The sequence below is a fragment of the Oncorhynchus keta genome, unplaced genomic scaffold, assembly GCF_023373465.1.
Source record: "Oncorhynchus keta strain PuntledgeMale-10-30-2019 unplaced genomic scaffold, Oket_V2 Un_contig_5851_pilon_pilon, whole genome shotgun sequence".
In the NCBI taxonomy this organism is placed as follows: domain Eukaryota; kingdom Metazoa; phylum Chordata; class Actinopteri; order Salmoniformes; family Salmonidae; genus Oncorhynchus; species Oncorhynchus keta.
In genome coordinates, this window is record NW_026288543.1 from 119,523 (window position 1) to 146,047 (window position 26,525).

A 26,525-nucleotide genomic window follows, 5' to 3' on the forward strand; every position below is an offset into this window, starting at 1 on the left:
ACAGTTGAGTCTTTCTGGGTAAGTCTCTAAGAGCGTCTCTAAGAGGGTAAGTAGAGGAAGTGGATGACTAGTTAGGGTAGGGTGAACGGATGACTAGCTATGGTAGGAGGAGGAAAGACTAACTAGGTTAGGAGGAGGGATGGCGGATGACTAGCTAGGGTAGGGATGACCGATGACTAGCTAGGGTAGGGATGACGGATGACTAGCTAGGGTAGGGATGACTAGCTAGGGTAGGGATGACGGATGACTTGCTAGGGTAGGGATGAGGGATGACTAGCTAGGGTAGGGATGAGGGATGACTAGCTAGGGTAGGGATGAGGGATGACTAGCTAGGGTAGGGATGAGGGATGACTAGCTAGGGTAGGAGGAGGGATGACTAGCTAGGGTAGGAGGAGGGATGAATAGCCTTCTGGCTGTGCCGGGTCGAGATTATAACAGAACATGGCCAAGATGTTCAAATGTTCATAAATGACCAGCAGGGTCAAGTAATAATCATCACAGTAGTTGTCGAGGGTGCAGCAAGTCAGCACCTCAGGAGTAAATGTCAGTTGGCTTTTCATAGCCGATCATTAAGAGTATCTCTACCGCTCCTGCTGTCTCTAGAGAGTTAAAAACAGCAGGTCTGGGACAGGTAGCACGTCCGGTGAACAGGTCAGGGTTCCATAGCTGCAGGCAGAACAGTTGAAACTGGAGCAGCAGCACGACCAGGTGGACTGGGGACAGCAAGGAGTCATCAGGCCAGGTAGTCTTGAGGCATGGTCCTAGGGCTCAGGTCCTCAGAGAGAGAATTAGAGAGAGCATACTTTAATTCACACATACTCCAGATATAACAGACTGACCCTTGACTAGACCCCCGACACAAACTATTGCAGCATAAATACGTCCCTGATCATTCTATTGAAGCAAAAAAAACACTGACTTTCAATTTAAAATGCGACCCCTGGTCAATACCCAGTATAAAACGCGACCCCTGTCAATACTCAGTATAAAACACGACCCCTGTCAATACGCGGTATAAAACACGACCCCTGGTCAATACGCGGTATAAAACACGACCCCTGTCAATACGCAGTATAAACGCGACCCCTGTCAATACCCAGTATCAACCCCTGTCATTACGCGGTATAAAACACGACCCCTGTCAATACGCGGTATAAAACACGACCCCTGTCAATCAGTATAAAACACGACCCCTGGTCAATACCCAGTATAAAACACGACCCCTGGTCAATACGCAGTATAAAACACGACCCCTGGTCAATACGCGGTATAAAACACGACCCCTGGTCAATACGCGGTATAAAACACGACCCCTGTCAATACGCAGTATAAAACACGACCCCTGGTCAATACCCAGTATAAAACACGACCCCTGTCTGCCCCCTGGTCAATACCCAGTATACCCCTGTCAATACCCAGTATAAAACACGACCCCTGTCAATACACAGTATAAAACACGACCCCTGGTCAATACCAGTATAAAACACGACCCCTGGTCAATACCCAGTATAAAACACGACCCCTGGTCAATACGCAGTATAAAACACGACCCCTGGTCAATACCCAGTATAAAAACACGACCCCTGGTCAATACGCAGTATAAAACACGACCCTGGTCAATACGCAGTATAAAACACGACCCCTGTCAATACGCGGTATAAAAACACGACCCCTGGTCAATACCCAGTATAAAACGCGACCCCTGTCAATACGCGGTATAAAACACGACCCCTGGTCATACGCGGTACCCCTGGTCAATACAGTATAAAACACGACCCCCAATGGTATCAATACCCAGTATAAAACACGACCCCTGTCAATACCCAGTATAAAACACGACCCCTGTCAATACCCAGTATGACCCCTGTCAATACCCAGTATAAAACACGACCCCTGGTCATATACCCCTGGTCAATGGTATAAAACACGACCCCTGTCAATACCCGGTATAAAACACGACCCCTGTCAATACGCGGTATAAAACACGACCCCTGGTCAATACGCGGTATAAAACACGACCCCTGGTCAATACGCAGTATAAAACACGATCCCTGGTCAATACGCGGTATAAAACACGACCCCTGGTCAATACGCAGTATAAAACACGATCCCTGGTCAATACGCAGTATAAAACACGACCCCTGGTCAATACGCGGTATAAAACACGACCCCTGGTCAATACGCGGTATAAAACACGACCCCTGGTCCCCTGGTCAATACGCAGTATAAAACACGACCCCTGTCAATACGCGGTATAAAACACGACCCCTGGTCAATACGCAGTATAAAACACGACCCCTGGTCAATACGCGGTATAAAACACGACCCCTGTCAATACGCAGTATAAAACACGACCCTGTCAATACTCAGTATAAAACACGACCCCTGTCAATACCCGGTATAAAACACGACCCCTGGTCAATACGCGGTATAAAACACGACCCCTGTCAATACCCGGTATAAAACACGACCCCTGTCAATACCCGGTATAAAACACGACCCCTGTCAATACACGGTATAAAACACGACCCCTGTCAATACCCGGTATAAAACACGACCCCTGTCAATACGCGGTATAAAACACGACCCCTGTCAATACCCTCAGTATAAAACACGACCCCTGTCAATACCCAGTATAAAACACGACCCCTGGTCAATACGCGGTATAAAACACGACCCCTGGTCAATACGCGGTATAAAACACGACCCCTGGTCAATACCCGGTATAAAACACGACCCCTGTCAATACAGTATAAAACACGACCCCTGTCAATACCCAGTATAAAACACGACCCTGTCAATACCAGTATAAAACACGACCCCTGGTCAATACCCAGTATAAAACACGACCCCTGGTCAATACGCGGTATAAAACGCGACCCCTGTCAATACGCAGTATAAAACACGACCCCTGGTCAATACCCAGTATAAAACGCGACCCCTGTCAATACCCAGTATAAAACACGACCCCTGTCAATACCCAGTATAAAACACGACCCCTGGTCAATACCCGGTATAAAAACACGACCCTGTCAATACCTGGTATAAAACACGACCCCTGGTCAATACGCGGTATAAAACACGACCCCTGGTCAATACCTGGTATAAAACACGACCCCTGTCAATACCCAGTATAAAACACGACCCCTGGTCAATACCTGGTATAAAACACGACCCCTGGTCAATACGCGGTATAAAACACACCCTGTCCAGTATAAAACACGACCCCTGGTCAATACTCAGTATGAAACGCGACCCTGTCATTACGCGGTATACCCCTGTCAATACACGGTATAAAACACGACCCCTGGTCAATACCCGGTATAAAACGTGACCCCTGTCAATACGCAGTATAAAACGCGACCCCTGTCAATACCCAGTATAAAACGCGACCCCTGTCAATACTCAGTATAAAACACAACCCTGTACGCAGTATAAAACGCGACCCCTGTCAATACCCAGTATAAAACGACCCCTGTCAATACTCAGTATGAAACGCGACCCCTGGTCAATACGCGGTATAAAACACGACCCCTGTCAATACACGGTATAAAACACAACCCCTGTCAATACGCGGTATAAAACACGACCCTGTCAATACGCGGTATAAAACACCCCTGTCAATACGCGGTATAAAACACGACCCCTGTCAATACGCGGTATAAAACACGACCCTGTCAATACCTGGTATAAAACACAACCCCTGGTCAATACGCGGTATAAAACACGACCCCTGGTCAATACACGGTATAAAACACGACCCCTGGTCAATACGCGGTATAAAACACAACCCCTGGTCAATACGCAGTATAAACACGACCCCTGGTCAATACGCGGTATAAAACACAACCCCTGTCAATACACGGTATATAAAAACACGACCCCTGTCAATACGCGGTATAAAACACGACCCCTGGTCAATACGCAGTATAAAACGCGACCCTGGTCAATACGCGGTATAAAAACACGACCCCTGGTCAATACGCGGTATAAAACACGACCCCTGTCAATACACGGTATAAAACACGACCCCTGTCAATACGGTATAAAAACACGACCCCTGGTCAATCGGTATAAAACGTGACCCCTGTCAATACACGGTATAAAACACGACCCCTGGTCAATACCCGGTATAAAACACGACCCCTGGTCAATACGCGGTATAAAACACGACCCCTGTCAATACACGGTATAAAACACGACCCCTGTCAATACGCGGTATAAAACACGACCCCTGGTCAATACGCGGTATAAAACACGACCCCTGGTCAATACGCGGTATAAAAACGCGACCCCTGTCAATACGCGGTATAAAACACGACCCCTGGTCAATACGCGGTATAAAACACGACCCCTGTCAATACACGGTATAAAACACGACCCCTGTCAATACGCGGTATAAAACACGACCCCTGTCAATACGCGGTATAAAACACGACCCCTGGTCAATACGCGGTATAAAACGCGACCCCTTGTCAATACGCGGTATAAAAACACGACCCTGGTCAATACGCGGTATAAAACACGACCCCTGGTCAATACGTGGTATACCCCTGGTCAATACACGGTATAAAACGCGACCCCTGTCAATACGCGGTATAAAACACGACCCCTGTCAATACACGGTATAAAACACGACCCCTGTCAATACCCGGTATAAAACACGACCCCTGGTCAATACGCGGTATAAAACGCGACCCCTGTCAATACGCGGTATAAAACACGACCCCTGGTCAATACCCAGTATAAAACACGACCCCTGGTCAATACGCGGTATAAAACACGACCCCTGTCAATACGCGGTATAAAACACGACCCCTGGTCAATACGCGGTATAAAACACGACCCTGTCAATACCCGGTATAAAACACGACCCCTGTCAATACCCGGTATAAAACACGACCCCTGTCAATACCCGGTATAAAACACGACCCCTGTCAATACGCGGTATAAAACACGACCCCTGTCAATACGCGGTATAAAACACGACCCCTGTCAATACCCAGTATAAAACACGACCCCTGTCAATACGCAGTATAAAACACGACCCCTGTCAATACGCGGTATAAAACACGACCCCTGTCAATACCCGGTATAAAACACGACCCCTGGTCAATAAGCGGTATAAAAACGCGACCCTGTCAATACCCAGTATAAAAACACGACCCCTGTCAATACGCGGTATAAAACACGACCCTGTCAATACGCGGTATAAAACAACCCCTGGTCAGTACGCGGTATAAAACACGACCCCTGGTCAGTACGCTGTATAAAACACGACCCCTGGTCAATACGCGGTATAAAAACGCGACCCCTGGTCAATACGCGGTATAAAACGCGACCCCTGGTCAATACGCGGTATAAAACACGACCCCTGATCAATACGCTGTATAAAACACGACCCCTGATCAATACGCTGTATAAAACACGACCCCTGTCAATACCCAGTATAAAACGCGACCCCTGTCAATACCCGGTATAAAACGCGACCCCTGTCAATACGCGGTATAAAAACGCGACCCCTGTCAATACCTGGTATAAAACACGACCCCTGGTACCCCTGGTCAATACGCTGTATAAAACACGACCCCTGTCAATACGCGGTATAAAACACGACCCCTGTCAATACGCGGTATAAAACACGACCCCTGTCAATACCCGGTATAAAACACGACCCCTGTCAATACGCGGTATAAAACACGACCCCTGTCAATACGCGGTATAAAACACGACCCCTGTCAATACGCGGTATAAAACACGACCCTGGTCAATACGCGGTATAAAAACACGACCCCTGTCAATACGCTGTATAAAACACGACCCCTGTCAATACGCAGTATAAAACACGACCCCTGGTCATTACGCTGTATAAAACACGACCCCTGTCAATACGCGGTATAAAACACGACCCTGGTCAATACGCGGTATAAAACACGACCCCTGGTCAATACTCAGTATAAAACACGACCCCTGTCAATACGCGGTATAAAACACGACCCCTGTCAATACGCGGTATAAAACACGACCCCTGTCAATACGCAGTATAAAACACGACCCCTGGTCAATACCTGGTATAAAACACGACCCCTGGTCAATACGCGGTATAAAACACGACCCCTGTCAATACGCGGTATAAAACACGACCCCTGTCAATACGCGGTATAAAACACGACCCCTGGTCAATACGCGGTATAAAACACGACCCCTGGTCAATACCCGGTATAAAACACGACCCCTGTCAATACCCAGTATAAAACACGACCCCTGTCAATACCCAGTATAAAACGCGACCCCTGGTCAATACGCGGTATAAAACACGACCCCTGGTCAATACGCGGTATAAAACACGACCCCTGGTCAATACGCGGTATAAAACACGACCCCTGTCAATACGCGGTATAAAACACGACCCCTGTCAATACGCGGTATAAAACACGACCCCTGGTCAAGTATAAAACACGACCCTGTCAATACGCGGTATAAAACGCGACCCCTGGTCAATACCTGGTATAAAAACGACCCCTGTCAATACGCGGTATAAAACACGACCCCTGGTCAATAGTATAAAACGCGACCCCTGGTCAATACCTGGTATAAAACACGACCCCTGTCAATACGCGGTATAAAACACGACCCCTGTCAATACGCGGTATAAAACGCGACCCCTGGTCAATACCCAGAAACGACCCCTGTCAATACGTGGTATAAAACACGACCCCTGGTCAATACGCGGTATAAAACACGACCCCTGTCAATACGCGGTATAAAACACGACCCCTGTCAATACGCGGTATAAAACACGACCCCTGGTCAATACGCGGTATAAAACACGGCCCTGTCAATACCTGGTATAAAACACGACCCCTGTCAATACCCAGTAGACGACCCCTGGTCAATACGCGGTATAAAACACGACCCTGGTCAATACGCGGTATAAAACACGACCCCTGGTCAATACGCGGTATAAAACACGACCCCTGGTCAATACCTGGTATAAAACACGACCCTTGTCATTAGAAACAGCTCGGCAGTAGTTGTCATTAGAAACAGCTCGGCAGTAGTTGTCATTAGAAACAGCTTGGCAGTAGTTGTCATTAGAAACAGCTTGGCAGTAGTTGTCATTAGAAACAGCTTGGCAGTAGTTGTCATTAGAAACAGCTTGGCAGTAGTTGTCATTAGAAAGAGCTTGGCAGTAGTTGTCATTAGAAACAGCTTGGCAGTAGTTGTCATTAGAAACAGCTTGGCAGTAGTTGTCATTAGAAACAGCTTGGCAGTAGTTCTCATTAGAAACAGCTTGGCAGTAGTTGTCATTAGAAACAGCTTGGCAGTAGTTGTCATTAGACACAGCTTGGCAGTAGTTGTCATTAGAAACAGCTTGGCAGTAGTTGTCATTAGAAACAGCTTGGCAGTAGTTGTCATTAGAAACAGCTTGGCAGTAGTTGGCATTAGACACAGCTCGGCAGTAGTTGGCATTAGACACAGCTCGGCAGTAGTTGTCATTAGAAACAGCTCGGCAGTAGTTGTCATTAGAAACAGCTCGGCAGTAGTTGTCATTAGAAACAGCTCGGCAGTAGTTGTCATTAGAAACAGCTCGGCAGTAGTTGTCATTAGAAACAGCTCGGCAGTAGTTGTCATTAGAAACAGCTTGGCAGTAGTTGTCATTAGACACAGCTTGGCAGTAGTTGTCATTAGAAACAGCTTGGCAGTAGTTGTCATTAGAAACAGCTTGGCAGTAGTTGTCATTAGAAACAGCTTGGCAGTAGTTGTCATTAGAAACAGCTTGGCAGTAGTTGTCATTAGACGCAGCTTGGCAGTAGTTGTCATTAGAAACAGCTTGGCAGTAGTTGTCATTAGAAACAGCTTGGCAGTAGTTGTCATTAGAAACAGCTTGGCAGTAGTTGTCATTAGAAACAGCTCGGCAGTAGTTGTCATTAGACGCAGCTTGGCAGTAGTTGTCATTAGAAACAGCTTGGCAGTAGTTGTCATTAGAAACAGCTTGGCAGTAGTTGTCATTAGAAACAGCTCGGCAGTAGTTGTCATTAGAAACAGCTTGGCAGTAGTTGTCATTAGAAACAGCTTGGCAGTAGTTGTCATTAGAAACAGCTTGGCAGTAGTTGTCATTAGAAACAGCTTGGCAGTAGTTGTCATTAGAAACAGCTCGGCAGTAGTTGTCATTAGAAACAGCTCGGCAGTAGTTGTCATTAGAAACAGCTCGGCAGTAGTTGTCATTAGAAACAGCTCGGCAGTAGTTGTCATTAGAAACAGCTCGGCAGTAGTTGTCATTAGAAACAGCTCGGCAGTAGTTGTCATTAGAAACAGCTTGGCAGTAGTTGTCATTAGAAACAGCTTGGCAGTAGTTGTCATTAGAAACAGCTTGGCAGTAGTTGTCATTAGACACAGCTTGGCAGTAGTTGTCATTAGAAACAGCTTGGCAGTAGTTGTCATTAGAAACAGCTTGGCAGTAGTTGTCATTAGAAACAGCTTGGCAGTAGTTGTCATTAGAAACAGCTCGGCAGTAGTTGTCATTAGAAACAGCTCGGCAGTAGTTGTCATTAGAAACAGCTCGGCAGTAGTTGTCATTAGAAACAGCTCGGCAGTAGTTGTCATTAGAAACAGCTCGGCAGTAGTTGTCATTAGAAACAGCTCGGCAGTAGTTGTCATTAGAAACAGCTCGGCAGTAGTTGTCATTAGAAACAGCTCGGCAGTAGTTGTCATTAGAAACAGCTCGGCAGTAGTTGTCATTAGACGCAGCTTGGCAGTAGTTGTCATTAGACGCAGCTTGGCAGTAGTTGTCATTAGACACAGCTTGGCAGTAGTTGTCATTAGACACAAAAACACGAAGGAACACCATTTGGGACTGGGCCAGGGGACCAGACATGGCAGAAGGGGTCAGGAACACCATTTGGGACTGGGCCAGGGGACCAGACATGGCAGAAGGGGTCAGGAACACCATTTGGGACTGGGCCAGGGGACCAGACATGGCAGAAGGGATCAGGAACACCATTTGGGACTGGGCCAGGGGACCAGACATGGCAGAAGGGGTCAGGAACAGGCTCTTCCACAACAATATATAATATATGCCATTTAGCTGACGCTTTTATCCAAAGCGACTTACAGTCATGTGTGCATACATTCTACGTATGGGTGGTCCCGGGAATCGAACCCACTACCCTGGCGTTACAAGCGCCATGCTCTACCAACTGAGCCACAGAAGGACCACAACACCAAGACTGTCACACACACAGTTAAGAGTAGCACTGCTGCTGTCATGAAGCCTGCGGGATGGCACAGGCTGTACCCACACCCCCTCCACCCAACACAAACACACCAAATAATGCTGCGGAGCAGGGTACTGCCCAGGGAAAGGAGGGTAAAGGGCATCCGTCTAGACATGGTGATGTGACAACACCAGAGAGACGGAGGAGACCAGTCAGTCAGCTACAGATAACAATCTTTTCTTTAAGAGCCAACTGCTGAGCTGTTTCTAATGACAACTACTGCCAAGCTGTTTCTAATGACAACTACTGCCGAGCTGTTTCTAATGACAACTACTGCCGAGCTGTTTCTAATGACTACTACTACGAAAAACACGACCCCTGGTCAATACCCGGTATAAAACACGGCCCCTGTCAATACGCGGTATAAAACACGACCCCTGGTCAATACGCGGTATAAAACACGACCCTGGTCAATACCTGGTATAAAACACGACCCTGTCAATACCCAGTATAAAAACACGACCCCTGTCAATACCCGGTATAAAACACGACCCCTGGTCAATACGCGGTATAAAACACGACCCCTGGTCAATACGCGGTATAAAACACGACCCCTGGTCAATACGCGGTATAAAACACGACCCCTGTCAATACGCGGTATAAAACACGACCCCTGTCAATACGCGGTATAAAACACGACCCCTGGTCAATACGCGGTATAAAACACGACCCCTGTCAATACGCGGTATAAAACACGACCCCTGGTCAATACCGGGTATAAAACACGACCCCTGTCAATACGCGGTATAAAACACGACCCCTGGTCAATACGCGGTATAAAAACGCGACCCCTGGTCAATACCTGGTATAAAACACGACCCCTGTCAATACGCGGTATAAAAACACGACCCCTGTCAATACGCGGTATAAAACACGACCCCTGGTCAATACGCGGTATAAAACACGACCCCTGTCAATACGCGGTATAAAACACGACCCCTGGTCAATACGCGGTATAAAACACGACCCCTGTCAATACGCGGTATAAAACACGACCCCTGGTCAATACGCGGTATAAAACACGACCCCTGGTCAATACCTGGTATAAAACACGACCCCTGTCAATACCCGGTATAAAACACGACCCCTGTCAATACGTGGTATAAAACACGACCCCTGGTCAATACGCGGTATAAAACACGACCCCTGTCAATACCCGGTATAAAACACGACCCCTGTCAATACGCGGTATAAAACACGACCCCTGGTCAATACGCGGTATAAAACACGACCCCTGGTCAATACGCGGTATAAAACACGACCCCTGGTCAATACGCGGTATAAAACACGACCCCTGGTCAATACCTGGTATAAAACACGACCCCTTGTCATTAGAAACAGCTCGGCAGTAGTTGTCATTAGAAACAGCTCGGCAGTAGTTGTCATTAGAAACAGCTCGGCAGTAGTTGTCATTAGAAACAGCTCGGCAGTAGTTGTCATTAGAAACAGCTTGGCAGTAGTTGTCATTAGAAACAGCTTGGCAGTAGTTGTCATTAGAAACAGCTTGGCAGTAGTTGTCATTAGAAACAGCTCGGCAGTAGTTGTCATTAGAAACAGCTTGGCAGTAGTTGTCATTAGAAACAGCTTGGCAGTAGTTGTCATTAGAAACAGCTTGGCAGTAGTTGTCATTAGAAACAGCTTGGCAGTAGTTGTCATTAGACACAGCTTGGCAGTAGTTGTCATTAGAAACAGCTTGGCAGTAGTTGTCATTAGAAACAGCTCGGCAGTAGTTGTCATTAGAAACAGCTCGGCAGTAGTTGGCATTAGACACAGCTCGGCAGTAGTTGGCATTAGAAACAGCTCGGCAGTAGTTGTCATTAGAAACAGCTTGGCAGTAGTTGTCATTAGAAACAGCTCGGCAGTAGTTGTCATTAGAAACAGCTCGGCAGTAGTTGTCATTAGAAACAGCTCGGCAGTAGTTGTCATTAGAAACAGCTTGGCAGTAGTTGTCATTAGAAACAGCTTGGCAGTAGTTGGCATTAGACACAGCTTGGCAGTAGTTGTCATTAGAAACAGCTTGGCAGTAGTTGTCATTAGAAACAGCTCGGCAGTAGTTGTCATTAGAAACAGCTTGGCAGGAGTTGTCATTAGAAACAGCTTGGCAGTAGTTGTCATTAGAAACAGCTTGGCAGTAGTTGTCATTAGAAACAGCTTGGCAGTAGTTGTCATTAGAAACAGCTTGGCAGTAGTTGTCATTAGAAACAGCTTGGCAGTAGTTGTCATTAGAAACAGCTTGGCAGTAGTTGTCATTAGACGCAGCTTGGCAGTAGTTGTCATTAGAAACAGCTTGGCAGTAGTTGTCATTAGAAACAGCTTGGCAGTAGTTGTCATTAGAAACAGCTCGGCAGTAGTTGTCATTAGAAACAGCTTGGCAGTAGTTGTCATTAGAAACAGCTTGGCAGTAGTTGTCATTAGAAACAGCTTGGCAGTAGTTGTCATTAGAAACAGCTTGGCAGTAGTTGTCATTAGAAACAGCTCGGCAGTAGTTGTCATTAGAAACAGCTCGGCAGTAGTTGTCATTAGAAACAGCTCGGCAGTAGTTGTCATTAGAAACAGCTCGGCAGTAGTTGTCATTAGAAACAGCTCGGCAGTAGTTGTCATTAGACACAGCTTGGCAGTAGTTGTCATTAGAAACAGCTTGGCAGTAGTTGTCATTAGAAACAGCTTGGCAGTAGTTGTCATTAGAAACAGCTTGGCAGTAGTTGGCATTAGACGCAGCTTGGCAGTAGTTGTCATTAGAAACAGCTTGGCAGTAGTTGGCATTAGAAACAGCTTGGCAGTAGTTGTCATTAGAAACAGCTTGGCAGTAGTTGTCATTAGAAACAGCTCGGCAGTAGTTGTCATTAGAAACAGCTCGGCAGTAGTTGTCATTAGAAACAGCTCGGCAGTAGTTGTCATTAGAAACAGCTCGGCAGTAGTTGTCATTAGAAACAGCTCGGCAGTAGTTGTCATTAGAAACAGCTCGGCAGTAGTTGTCATTAGAAACAGCTCGGCAGTAGTTGTCATTAGAAACAGCTCGGCAGTAGTTGTCATTAGACACAGCTCGGCAGTAGTTGTCATTAGACACAGCTTGGCAGTAGTTGTCATTAGACACAGCTTGGCAGTAGTTGTCATTAGACGCAGCTTGGCAGTAGTTGTCATTAGACACAGCTTGGCAGTAGTTGTCATTAGACACAGCTTGGCAGTAGTTGTCATTAGAAACAGCTTGGCAGTAGTTGTCATTAGAAACAGCTTGGCAGTAGTTGTCATTAGAAACAGCTTGGCAGTAGTTGTCATTAGAAACAGCTTGGCAGTAGTTGTCATTAGAAACAGCTTGGCAGTAGTTGTCATTAGAAACAGCTCGGCAGTAGTTGTCATTAGAAACAGCTCGGCAGTAGTTGTCATTAGAAACAGCTTGGCAGTAGTTGTCATTAGAAACAGCTTGGCAGTAGTTGTCATTAGAAACAGCTTGGCAGTAGTTGTCATTAGAAACAGCTCGGCAGTAGTTGTCATTAGACACAGCTTGGCAGTAGTTGTCATTAGAAACAGCTTGGCAGTAGTTGTCATTAGAAACAGCTTTGCAGTAGTTGTCATTAGAAACAGCTTTGCAGTAGTTGTCATTAGAAACAGCTCGGCAGTAGTTGTCATTAGAAACAGCTCGGCAGTAGTTGTCATTAGACACAGCTTGGCAGTAGTTGTCATTAGAAACAGCTTGGCAGTAGTTGTCATTAGACACAGCTTGGCAGTAGTTGTCATTAGACACAGCTTGGCAGTAGTTGTCATTAGACACAGCTTGGCAGTAGTTGTCATTAGACACAGCTTGGCAGTAGTTGTCATTAGAAACAGCTTGGCAGTAGTTGTCATTAGAAACAGCTTGGCAGTAGTTGTCATTAGAAACAGCTTGGCAGTAGTTGTCATTAGAAACAGCTTGGCAGTAGTTGTCAATAGAAACAGCTTGGCAGTAGTTGTCATTAGAAACAGCTTGGCAGTAGTTGTCATTAGAAACAGCTCGGCAGTATTTGGCATTAGACACAGCTCGGCAGTAGTTGGCATTAGAAACAGCTCGGCAGTAGTTGTCATTAGAAGCAGCTTGGCAGTAGTTGTCATTAGAAACAGCTTGGCAGTAGTTGGCATTAGAAACAGCTTGGCAGTAGTTGGCATTAGAAACAGCTCGGCAGTAGTTGTCATTAGACACAGCTCGGCAGTAGTTGTCATTAGACACAGCTCGGCAGTAGTTGTCATTAGACACAGCTCGGCAGTAGTTGTCATTAGACACAGCTCGGCAGTAGTTGTCATTAGACACAGCTCGGCAGTAGTTGTCATTAGAAACAGCTCGGCAGTAGTTGTCATTAGACACAGCTCGGCAGTAGTTGTCATTAGACACAGCTCGGCAGTAGTTGTCATTAGAAACAGCTCGGCAGTAGTTGTCATTAGAAACAGCTCGGCAGTAGTTGTCATTAGAAACAGCTCGGCAGTAGTAGTCATTAGAAACAGCTCGGCAGTAGTTGTCATTAGAAACAGCTCGGCAGTAGTAGTCATTAGAAACAGCTCGGCAGTAGTTGTCATTAGAAACAGCTCGGCAGTAGTTGTCATTAGAAACAGCTTGGCAGTAGTTGTCATTAGAAACAGCTCAGCAGTTGGCTCTTAAAGAAAAGATTGTTATCTGTAGCTGACTGACTGGTCTCCTCCGTCTCTCTGGTGTTGTCACATCACCATGTCTAGACGGATGCCCTTTACCCTCCTTTCCCTGGGCAGTACCCTGCTCCGCAGCATTATTTGGTGTGTTTGTGTTGGGTGGAGGGGGTGTGGGTACAGCCTGTGCCATCCCGCAGGCTTCATGACAGCAGCAGTGCTACTCTTAACTGTGTGTGTGACAGTCTTGGTGTTGTGGTCCTTCTGTGGCTCAGTTGGTAGAGCATGGCGCTTGTAACGCCAGGGTAGTGGGTTCGATTCCCGGGACCACCCATACGTAGAATGTATGCACACATGACTGTAAGTCGCTTTGGATAAAAGCGTCAGCTAAATGGCATATATTATATATTATTGTGGAAGAGCCTGTTCCTGACCCCTTCTGCCATGTCTGGTTCCCCTGGCCCAGTCCCAAATGGTGTTCCTGATCCCTTCTGCCATGTCTGGTCCCCTGGCCCAGTCCCAAATGGTGTTCCTGATCCCTTCTGCCATGTCTGGTCCCCTGGCCCAGTCCCAAATGGTGTTCCTGACCCCTTCTGCCGTGTCTGGTCCCCTGGCCCAGTCCCAAATGGTGTTCCTGATCCCTTCTGCCATGTCTGGTCCCCTGGCCCAGTCCCAAATGGTGTTCCTGATCCCTTCTGCCATGTCTGGGTCCCCTGGCCCAGTCCCAAATGGTGTTCCTGACCCCTTCTGCCATGTCTGGTCCCCTGGCCCAGTCCCAAATGGTGTTCCTGATCCCTTCTGCCATGTCTGGTCCCCTGGCCCAGTCCCAAATGGTGTTCCTGACCCCTTCTGCCATGTCTGGTCCCCTGGCCCAGTCCCAAATGGTGTTCCTGATCCCTTCTGCCATGTCTGGTTCCCCTGGCCCAGTCCCAAATGGTGTTCCTGATCCCTTCTGCCATGTCTGGTCCCCTGGCCCAGTCCCAAATGGTGTTCCTGATCCCTTCTGCCATGTCTGGTCCCCTGGCCCAGTCCCAAATGGTGTTCCTGATCCCTTCTGCCATGTCTGGTCCCCTGGCCCAGTCCCAAATGGTGTTCCTGATCCCTTCTGCCATGTCTGGTCCCCTGGCCCAGTCCCAAATGGTGTTCCTGATCCCTTCTGCCATGTCTGGTCCCCTGGCCCAGTCCCAAATGGTGTTCCTGACCCCTTCTGCCATGTCTGGTCCCCTGGCCCAGTCCCAAATGGTGTTCCTGACCCCTTCTGCCATGTCTGGTCCCCTGGCCCAGTCCCAAATGGTGTTCCTGACCCCTTCTGCCATGTCTGGTCCCCTGGCCCAGTCCCAAATGGTGTTCCTGATCCCTTCTGCCATGTCTGGTCCCCTGGCCCAGTCCCAAATGGTGTTCCTGATCCCTTCTGCCATGTCTGGTCCCCTGGCCCAGTCCCAAATGGTGTTCCTGATCCCTTCTGCCATGTCTGGTCCCCTGGCCCAGTCCCAAATGGTGTTCCTGATCCCTTCTGCCATGTCTGGTTCCCCTGGCCCAGTCCCAAATGGTGTTCCTGATCCCTTCTGCCATGTCTGGTCCCCTGGCCCAGTCCCAAATGGTGTTCCTGATCCCTTCTGCCATGTCTGGTTCCCCTGGCCCAGTCCCAAATGGTGTTCCTGATCCCTTCTGCCATGTCTGGTTCCCTGGCCCAGTCCCAAATGGTGTTCCTGATCCCTTCTGCCATGTCTGGTCCCCTGGCCCAGTCCCAAATGGTGTTCCTGATCCCTTCTGCCATGTCTGGTCCCCTGGCCCAGTCCCAAATGGTGTTCCTGACCCCTTCTGCCATGTCTGGTTCCCCTGCCCAGTCCCAAATGGTGTTCCTGATCCCTTCTGCCATGTCTGGTTCCCTGGCCCAGTCCCAAATGGTGTTCCTGATCCCTTCTGCCATGTCTGGTTCCCTGGCCCAGTCCCAAATGGTGTTCCTGACCCCTTCTGCCATGTCTGGTCCCCTGGCCCAGTCCCAAATGGTGTTCCTGATCCCTTCTGCCATGTCTGGTCCCCTGGCCCAGTCCCAAATGGTGTTCCTGATCCCTTCTGCCATGTCTGGTCCCCTGGCCCAGTCCCAAATGGTGTTCCTGATCCCTTCTGCCATGTCTGGTCCCCTGGCCCAGTCCCAAATGGTGTTCCTGATCCCTTCTGCCATGTCTGGTCCCCTGGCCCAGTCCCAAATGGTGTTCCTGATCCCTTCTGCCATGTCTGGTTCCCTGGCCCAGTCCCAAATGGTGTTCCTGATCCCTTCTGCCATGTCTGGTCCCCTGGCCCAGTCCCAAATGGTGTTCCTGATCCCTTCTGCCATGTCTGGTTCCCCTGGCCCAGTCCCAAATGGTGTTCCTGATCCCTTCTGCCATGTCTGGTTCCCTGGCCCAGTCCCAAATGGTGTTCTGATCCCTTCTGCCATGTCTGGTCCCCTGGCCCAGTCCCAAATGGTGTTCCTGATCCCTTCTGCCATGTCTGGTCCCCTGGCCCAGTCCCAAATGGTGTTCCTGACCCCTTCTGCCATGTCTGGTCCCCTGGCCCAGTCCCAAATGGTGTTCCTGATCCCTTCTGCCATGTCTGGTTCCCCTGGCCCAGTCCCAAATGGTGTTCCTGATCCCTTCTGCCATGTCTGGTCCCCTGGCCCAGTCCCAAATGGTGTTCCTGACCCCTTCTGCCTTGTCTGGTCCCCTGGCCCAGTCCCAAATGCTGCATTACTTTGGACCAAAACGTTTGGACCAGAGCCATGCCAGCCCACTGCCAGTATATATAGTGTACCACCCCTGATCTGACCCCATCCTCACTCCTTCTCTCTCTACCTGGCCTCTCTCTCTGCTTTCTCTGACCCCATCCTCACTCCTCTCTCTCTACCTGGCCTCTCTCTCTGCTTTCTCTGACCCCATCCTCACTCCTTCTCTCTCTACCTGGCCTCTCTCTCTGCTTTCTCTGACCCCATCCTCACTCCTTCTCTCTCTCTACCTGGCCTCTCTCTCTGCTTTCTCTGACCCCATCCTCACTCCTTCTCTCTCTCTACCTGGCCTCTCTCTCTGCTTTCTCTGACCCCATCCTCACTCCTTCTCTCTCTCTACCTGGCCTCTCTCTCTGCTTTCTCTGACCCCATCCTCACTCCTTCTCTCTCTCTACCTGGCCTCTCTCTCTGCTTCCTCTGACCCCATCCTCACTCCTTCTCTCTCTCTACCTGGCCTCTCTCTGCTTTCTCTGACCCCATCCTCACTCCTTCTCTCTCTACCTGGCCTCTCTCTGCCTCCTCTGACCCCATCCTCACTCCTTCTCTCTCTCTACCTGGCCTCTCTCTCTGCTTTCTCTGACCCCATCCTCACTCCTTCTCTCTCTACCTGGCCTCTCTCTCTGCTTTCTCTGACCCCATCCTCACTCCTTCTCTCTCTACCTGGCCTCTCTCTGCTTTCTCTGACCCCATCCTCACTCCTTCTCTCTCTCTACCTGGCCTCTCTCTCTGCCTCCTCTGACCCCATCCTCACTCCTTCTCTCTCTCTACCTGGCCTCTCTCTCTGCTTCCTCTGACCCCATCCTCACTCCTTCTCTCTCTCTACCTGGCCTCTCTCTCTGCTTCCTCTGACCCCATCCTCACTCCTTCTCTCTCTCTACCTGGCCTCTCTCTCTGCTTCCTCTGACCCCATCCTCACTCCTTCTCTCTCTCTACCTGGCCTCTCTCTCTGCTTCCTCTGACCCCATCCTCACTCCTTCTCTCTCTCTACCTGGCCTCTCTCTCTGCTTCCTCTGACCCCATCCTCACTCCTTCTCTCTCTCTACCTGGCCTCTCTCTCTGCCTCCTCTGACCCCATCCTCACTCCTTCTCTCTCTCTACCTGGCCTCTCTCTCTGCTTTCTCTGACCCCATCCTCACTCCTTCTCTCTCTCTACCTGGCCTCTCTCTCTGCTTCCTCTGACCCCATCCTCACTCCTTCTCTCTCTCTACCTGGCCTCTCTCTCTGCTTCCTCTGACCCCATCCTCACTCCTTCTCTCTCTCTACCTGGCCTCTCTCTCTGCTTCCTCTGACCCCATCCTCACTCCTTCTCTCTCTCTACCTGGCCTCTCTCTCTGCTTCCTCTGACCCCATCCTCACTCCTTCTCTCTCTCTACCTGGCCTCTCTCTCTGCTTCCTCTGACCCCATCCTCACTCCTTCTCTCTCTCTACCTGGCCTCTCTCTCTGCTTTCTCTGACCCCATCCTCACTCCTTCTCTCTCTCTACCTGGCCTCTCTCTCTGCTTCCTCTGACCCCATCCTCACTCCTTCTCTCTCTCTACCTGGCCTCTCTCTCTGCTTCCTCTGACCCCATCCTCACTCCTTCTCTCTCTACCTGGCCTTTCTCTCCCCTGATGTAGAGGTGACAGGTAGCATGACAGGCTGTTTCCGGCAGGTAGAAAGTGATGACCTCAGGTGAGTTCCCACAGTCCAGGGAGATGACACAGCAGATAATGACATACAGAGAGAAACCAGCACCGTGCTGCCTGTCCCCAGAGGAACCAGTCAACCAGCTCACAGTTCACACTTCAACTAGACTCTGGAACACCTAGATCTCCCGCCACTGTCCAAACTCTAGTGTAGGGGTTCTCAAACTAGGATTCACGGCCCCCATGTGGGGTCACCTGATATGGAAATGGGGCCGTGGGAGAATTTTGAAACCCTCCCCAAAAAATAAAATATATATAGAAATGATATTTTTATTAGTACCAGTCAACGTTTGGACACACCTACTCATGAAAGTATTTTTGTATTTTTATTTTTACTATTTTCTACGTGAACTTTAAGTGCACGTTGTGATTTATTTTTATTTCTTTAACCATTCCTGAACCTGTGACTAGAAACAAGCTGCATAGGGGCAATACCGGAATAAATGATCTAGTGATTCTGTCTCTTCGAGGCAAAATCTACAGAGCTGCGATTGTTGTACACCCCATATAAACTCAGCCCCATATAAATGTCCTCTCACTGTCAACTGCATTTATTTTCAGAAAAGTTGACGTGTAAATATTTGTATGAACACAACAAGATTCAACAACTGACCGGAATACCTGAATAAATTATTTATTTACGCCCCATATAAACTCAGCAAAAAAATAAATGTCCTCTCAAATGTCCTGACGTGTAAATATTTGTATGAACACAACAAGATTCAACAACTGAGACATAAACTGAACAAGTTCCACAGACATGTGACTAACAGAACTGGAATAATGTGTCCTTGAACAAAGGGGAGGTCAAAATCAAAAGTAACAGTCAGTATCTGGTGTGGCCACCAGCTGCATTAAGTACTGCAGTGCATCTCCTCCTCATGGACTGCACCAGATTTGCCAGTTCTTGCTGTGAGATGTTACCCCACTCTTCCACCAAGGCACCTGCAAGTTCCCAGACATTTCTGGGTGCAATGGTCCTAGCCCTCACCCTCCGATCTAACAGGTCCCAGGCGTGCTCAATGGGATTGAGATCCGGGCTCTTCGCTGGCCATGGCAGAACACTGACATTCCTGTCTTGCAGGAAATCACGCACATAACGAGCAGTATGGCTGGTGGCGTTGTCACGATAGAGGGTCATGTCAGGATGAGCCTGCAGGAAAGATACCACATGAAGGTGTCTTCCCTGTAATGCACAGCGTTGAGATTGCCTGCAATGGCAACAAGCTCAGTCCGATGATGCTGTGACTCACCGCCCCAGACCATGACGGACCCTCCAACTCCAAATCGATCCCGCTCCAGAGTACCGAGTACTACTCCAGAGTAGTAATAAGCTCCGGTGTAAAGCTTATTCCTACGACGATAATCACGAATCCGACCATCACCCCCGGTGAGACACTAAACCGCGTCTCGTTAGTCACCTTTTGCCTGTCCTGTCTGGTCCAGTGACGACGGGATTGTGCCCATAGACAACGTTGTTGCTAGTGAGGACCTGCCTTACAACAGGCCTACAAGCCCGCAGTCCAGCCTCTCTCAGCCTATTACGGACAGTCTGAGTACTGATGGAGGGATTGAGTCCTGGTGTAACTCAGGCAGTTGTTGTTGCCATCCTGTACCTGTCCTGCAGGTGGCAGGTGTGATGTTTGGATGTACTGATCCTGTTCAGGTGTTGTTACACGTGGTCAGCCACTATGAAGACGATCAGCTGTCCGTCCTGTCTCCTGGCCACAGCTGCAGTCCTCATGCCTCCTTGCAGCATGCCTAAGGCACGTTCACGCAGATGAGCAGGGACCCTGGGCATCTTTCCTTTGGTGTTTTTCCAGAGTCAGTAGAAAGGCCTCTTTAGTGTCCTAAGTTTTCATAACTGTGACCTTAATTGCCTGCCGTCTGTAAGCTGTTAGTGTCTTAACGACCGTTCCACAGGTGCATGTTCATTAATTGTTTATGGTTCATTAAACAAGCATGGGAAACAGTGTTTAAACCCTTATCTTCCAGATCTTAATTTGTAAAATTCCAAATTACAATGATCTTTGAAAGACAGGGTCCTGAAAAAGGGACGTTTCTGTTTTTTATATGGTCCTTCTGTAGCTCAGTTGGTAGAGCATGGCGCTTGTAACGCCAGGGTAGTGGGTTCGATCCCCTGGACCACCCATACGTAGAATGTATGCACACATGACTGTAAGTCGCTTTGGATAAAAGCGTCTGCTAAATGGCATATATTATTATATTATATAATTTAAATGGAAGGAAGTGTTGTATTTTTTGTACCAGTTCATAAACCACGTTGAATTGGCACATCGAAAATCTCTTCACATTTTTTTGTGCAATCTGTATGGCGCAGCTGTCAACATTTGTGTCCTCAAATGGAAGTTTCTATTTACGCCAGTTTGTCTGAAGGTAATTAAAGAGCAGCAGTAAAATAACAATAACGAGATTATATACAGGGGGGTACCGAGTCAATGTGTGGGGGCACCGGTAAGTCGAGGTAATATGTACATGTAGGTAGAGTTATTAAAGTGACTATGCATAGATGATGACAACAGAGAGTAGCAGCAGAGTAAAAGAGGGGTGGGGGGCAATGCAAATAGTCTGGGTAGCCATTTGATTAGATGTTCAGGAGTCCTATGTCTTGGGGGTAGAAGCTGTTTAGATTCCTCTTGGACCTAGACTTGGCGCTCTGGTACCGCTTGCCGTGCAGTAGCAGAGAGAACAGTCTAATGACTGGGGTGGCTGTAGTCTTTGACCATTTTTAGGGCCTTCCACTGACACCGCCTGTATAGAGGTCCTGGATGACAGGCAGCTTGGCCCCAGTGATCTGTCTTTTCAGTCTCCTGAGGGGAAATAGGTTTTGTTGTGCCCTCTTCACGACTGTCTTGGTGTGCTTGGACTGGGGTTGCAAATAAATTCCCTGGTTTCCCCAAAATCTTGGTTGGAGGAATCTCGGAATCAGAAGGGAATAAACTGGAAATTCGGCATCCTCCAACCAGGATTTCTCGAAAACTAGGTCATTTTATTGAAAGTTCCCAGAATTTTTCAACCCTAGCTTGGACCATGTTAGTTTGTTTGATGTCTTCAACTATATACTCAACCTGTCCAGCAGATGGAGACAGGGGTTTCTGTTAAATGCTATGGCTTTCTCCAATGAAACTTGTCACCAGACCTTGGGATCAACGTTCTCCCCAGTCTGAGTCCTTGAGGTCTTACTCAGATACAGGTGTTGGGTTGTGCTGCTCATGATGAATCAAATGACTATTTGTAACCAGTTCCTCTGAGTTTCACAGGTGTTAGATTCAATGACAGTTAAATTCCACTATTCCTTACAAGCCTTTGAAAAACTGCTGCAGTTTTAATGAAGAATTGAATGCCTCTAAAAGTACATTTCACCAACAATATGGGGATACCGATGTTGTGCTGAATGGCCTCTAAAAGTACATTTCAGTGTCCCATACAATATGAGGATCTGCTGTACCGATGTTGTGCTGAATGGCCTCTAAAAGTACATTTCAGTGTCCCATACAATATGGGGATCTGCTGTACCGATGTTGTGCTGAATAATGATTTTTTAAAAATCCAAAGACAGAAGTGGTATTAATGGGTAGGAATTCCCAATGTCAAGTCATTAACTGAGTTCTCTCTCTCTCTCTCTCTCTCTCTCTCTCTCTCTCTCTCTCTCTCTCTCTCTCTCTCTCTCTCTCTCTCTCTCTCTCTCTCTCTCTCTCTCTCTCTCTCTCTCTCTCTCTGTCTCTCTCTCTCTCTCTCTCTCTCTCTCTCTCTCTCTCTCTCTCTCTATCTCTCTCTCTCTCTCTCTCTCTCTCTCTCTCTCTCTCTCTCTATCTCTCTCTCTCTCTCTCTCTCTCTCTCTCTCTCTATCTCTCTCTCTCTCTCTCTCTCTCTGTCTCTCTCTCTCTCTCTCTCTGTCTCTCTCTCTCTCTCTGAGTCTCTCTCTCTCTCTCTATCTCTCTCTCTCTATCTCTCTCTCTCTCTCTGTCTCTCTCTCTCTATCTCTCTCTCTCTCTCTCTCTCTCTCTCTCTCTCTCTCTCTCTGTCTCTCTCTGTCTCTCTCTGTCTCTCTCTCTCTCTCTCTCTCTCTCTCTCTGTCTCTCTCTGTCTCTCTCTGTCTCTCTCTCTCTGTCTCTCTCTCTCTCTCTCTCTCTCTCTCTCTGTCTCTCTCTGTCTCTCTCTCTCTCTCTCTCTCTCTCTCTCTCTCTCTCTCTCTCTCTCTCTCTCTCTCTCTCTCTCTCTCTCTCTCTCTCTCTCTCTCTCTCTCTCTCTCTCTCTCTCTCTCTCTCTCTCTCTCTCTCTCTCTCTCTCTCTCTCTCTCTCTCCGTCTCTCTCCGTCTCTCTCTCTAGTGTGTCCTGATAAGTGTCATGCGTGTACGTGGGATGGTGAGTGTTGTCATGGCCAGTGTCTGGGTAGCTGTACTGAACCCAACACTGATTCGTCTTGCGCTGCCTGTCTCCACTACTACCACGAGGGGCGCTGCGTTCCAGACTGCCCCCCTGATACCTATAAGTTTGAAGGCTGGCGCTGCGTCACCCTGGACTTCTGCTCCAGCGTCCACCTGCCCGACTTGGACCGCTTCGTCATTCACAGAAGAGAGTGCATGTCTGACTGTCCTTCTGGATTCACACGCAACAAGAGCAAGAGGTGAGTGGGTTTTTGTCTTCTTCAAAGTGTCCAGCAGATGGAGACAGAGGCTGTTATATAGCCATGGCTTTCTCCAATACTTGTCACTCAGACCTGTGGGATCAACGGTTCTCCTTAGTCTGAGTCCTTAGACGATACAGGTGTTGGGTTGTGCTGCTCATCAAATCAAATGTTATTTGTCACATGCGCCGAGTTCAACAGGTGTAGACATGACAGTTAAATGCTTACTTACAAGCCCTTAAAAAAATGCAGTTTTAAGAAAAATAAGTGTTAACGTATTTACTAAAATAATCTGAATTAAAAAAAGAAATGAAAAATAACAATTAAAAAGCAACAATAAAAGAACAGTAGCGAGGCTTTATACAGGGGTATAGAGTCAATGTGGAGGCTATATACAGGGGGTGTAGAGTCAATGTGGAGGCTATATACAGGGGGTGTAGAGTCAATGTGGAGGCTATATACAGGGGGTATAGAGTCAATGTGGAGGCTATATACAGGGGGTATAGAGTCAATGTGGAGGCTATATACAGGGGGTGTAGAGTCAATGTGGAGGCTATATACAGGGGGTATAGAGTCAATGTGGAGGCTATATACAGGGGGTGTAGAGTCAATGTGCGGGGGCACAGGTTAGTCGAGGTAATTGAGGTAATATGCACATGTAGGTAGAGTTAAAGTGACTATGCATAGATAATAAACAGAGTAGCAGCAGGGTAAGAATTGTGGTGGGGGGGGGCAATGCAAATAGTCTGGGTAACCTTATGATTAGATGTTCAGGAGTCTTATGGCTGGGGGTGGAAGGTGTTTAGAAGCCTCGTGGACTTGGCGCTCCGGTACTGCTTGCCATGCGGAAGCAGAGAGAACAGTCTGTCTTGAGTGACTGGAGTTTTTGGCAATTCTTTGGGCCTTCCTCTGACACCGCCTGGTATAGAGGTCCTGGATGACAGGAAGCTTGGCCCCAGTGAGGTACTGGGCCGTACGCACTACCCTCTATAGGGCCTTCCTCTGACACCGCCTGGTATAGACGTCCTGGATGACAGGAAGCTTGGCCCCAGTGAGGTACTGGGCCGTACGCACTACCCTCTATAGGGCCTTCCTCTGACACCGCCTGGTATAGAGGTCCTGGATGACAGGATGCTTGGCCCCAGTGAGGTACTGGGCCGTACGCACTACCCTCTATAGGGCCTTCCTCTGACACCGCCTGGTATAGAGGTCCTGGATGACTGGAAGCTTGGCCCCAGTGAGGTACTGGGCCGTACGCACTACCCTCTATAGGGCCTTCCTCTGACACCGCCTGGTATAGAGGTCCTGGATGACAGGATGCTTGGCCCCAGTGAGGTACTGGGTATAGCACTACCCTCTATAGGGCCTTCCTCTGACACCGCCTGGTATAGAGGTCCTGGATGACTGGAAGCTTGGCCCCAGTGAGGTACTGGGCCGTACGCACTACCCTCTATAGGGCCTTCCTCTGACACCGCCTGGTATAGAGGTCCTGGATGACAGGAAGCGTGGCCCCAGTGAGGTACTGGGCCGTACGCACTACCCTCTATAGGGCCTTCCTCTGACACCGCCTGGTATAGACGTCCTGGATGACAGGAAGCTTGGCCCCAGTGAGGTACTGGGCCGTACGCACTACCCTCTATAGGGCCTTCCTCTGACACCGCCTGGTATAGAGGTCCTGGATGACAGGATGCTTGGCCCCAGTGAGGTACTGGGCCGTACGCACTACCCTCTATAGGGCCTTCCTCTGACACCGCCTGGTATAGACGTCCTGGATGACAGGAAGCTTGGCCCCAGTGAGGTACTGGGCCGTACGCACTACCCTCTATAGGGCCTTCCTCTGACACCGCCTGGTATAGAGGTCCTGGATGACAGGAAGCTTGGCCCCAGTGAGGTACTGGGCCGTACGCACTACCTTCTGTAGTCTTTTGAGGATCTGAGGACCAATGCTAAATCTTTTCAGTCTCCTGATGGGGAATAGGTTTTGTCTTACCTTCTTCATGACTGTCTTGGTGTGTTTGGACCATGATAGTTTATTGGTGATGTGGACACCAAGGAGCGTAAAACTCTCAACCTGCTCCACTACAGCCCCGTCGACGAGAATGGGGTTGTGCTCTGTCCCCATTTTCCTGTCGTCCACAATCGTCTCCTTTTGTCTTGATCACATTGAGGGAGAGGTTGTTGACCTGGCACCACACTGCCAGGTCTCTGACCTCCTCCCTGTAGGCTGTCTCTTTGTAGTTGGTGATCAGGCCTACCACTGTTGTGTCGTCAGCAAATTTAATGATGGTGTTGGAGTCGTGCCTGGCCACTCAATCATGGGTGAACAGGGAGTACAGGAGGGGTCTGAGCACGCACCCCTGAAGGGCCCCAGTGTTGAGGATCAGCATGGCAAATGTGTTGTTACCTACCCTTACCACCTGGGTGCGACCCTCACCACCTCCATTTTTTAAAATTCAGTTGCAGAGGGAGGTGTTTAGTCCCAGGGTCCTTAGCTTAGTGATGAGCTTTGTGGGCACTATGGTGTTGATCGCTGAGCTGTAGTCAATGAACAGCATTCTCACATAGGTGTTCCTTTTGTCCATGTGGGAAAGGGCGGCGTGGAGTGCAATAGAGATTGCATCATCTGTGGATCTGTTATGGTGGTATGCAAATTGGTGTGTGTCTAGGGTTTCTGGGACAATTGTGTTGATGTGAGCCATGACCAGCCTTTGAAAGCCCTTTTTGCCCTTCTTGCTGCGGGCGATTCCCTGATCCACCTCTACGCAGACGACACCATTCTATATACTTTCGGCCCGTCATTGGACACTGTGCTATCAAACCTCCAAACGAGCTTCAATGCCATACAGCACTCCTTCCGTGGCCTCCAACTGCTCTTAAACGCGAGTAAAACCAAATGCATGCTTTTCAACCGATCGCTGCCTGCACCCGCATGCCCGACTAGCATCACCACCCTGGATGGTTCCAACCTTGAATATGTGGACATCTATAAGTACCTAGGTATCTGGCTAGACTGCAAACTCTCCTTCCAGACTCACATCAAACATCTCCAATCAAAAATCAAATCCAGAGTCGGCTTTCTATTCCGCAACAAAGCCTCCTTCACTCACGCTGCCAAGCTTACCCTAGTAAAACTGACTATCCTACCGATCCTCGACTTCGGCGATGTCATCTACAAAATGGCTTCCAACACTCTACTCAGCAAACTGGATGCAGTCTATCACAGTGCCATCCGTTTTGTCACTAAAGCACCTTATACCACCCACCACTGCGACTTGTATGCTCTAGTCGGCTGGCCCTCACTACATATTCGTCGCCAGACCCACTGGCTCTAGGTCATTTACAAGTCCATGCTAGGTAAAGCTCCGCCTTATCTCAGCTCACTGGTCACGATGGCAACACCCATCCGTAGCACGCGCTCCAGCAGGTGTATCTCACTGATCATCCCTAAAGCCAACACCTCATTTGGCCGCCTCTCGTTCCAGTACTCTGCTGCCTGTGACTGGAACGAATTGCAAAAATCGCTGAAGTTGGAGACTTTT

At 48.6% G+C, this 26,525-nt stretch overlaps 1 pseudogene; it reads left to right on the plus strand.

Moving 5' to 3' along the window:
• Nucleotides 1-26,525, plus strand: part of LOC118382016 (insulin-like growth factor 1 receptor) — a 132,447-nt pseudogene that overhangs the window by 26,800 nt on the left and 79,122 nt on the right.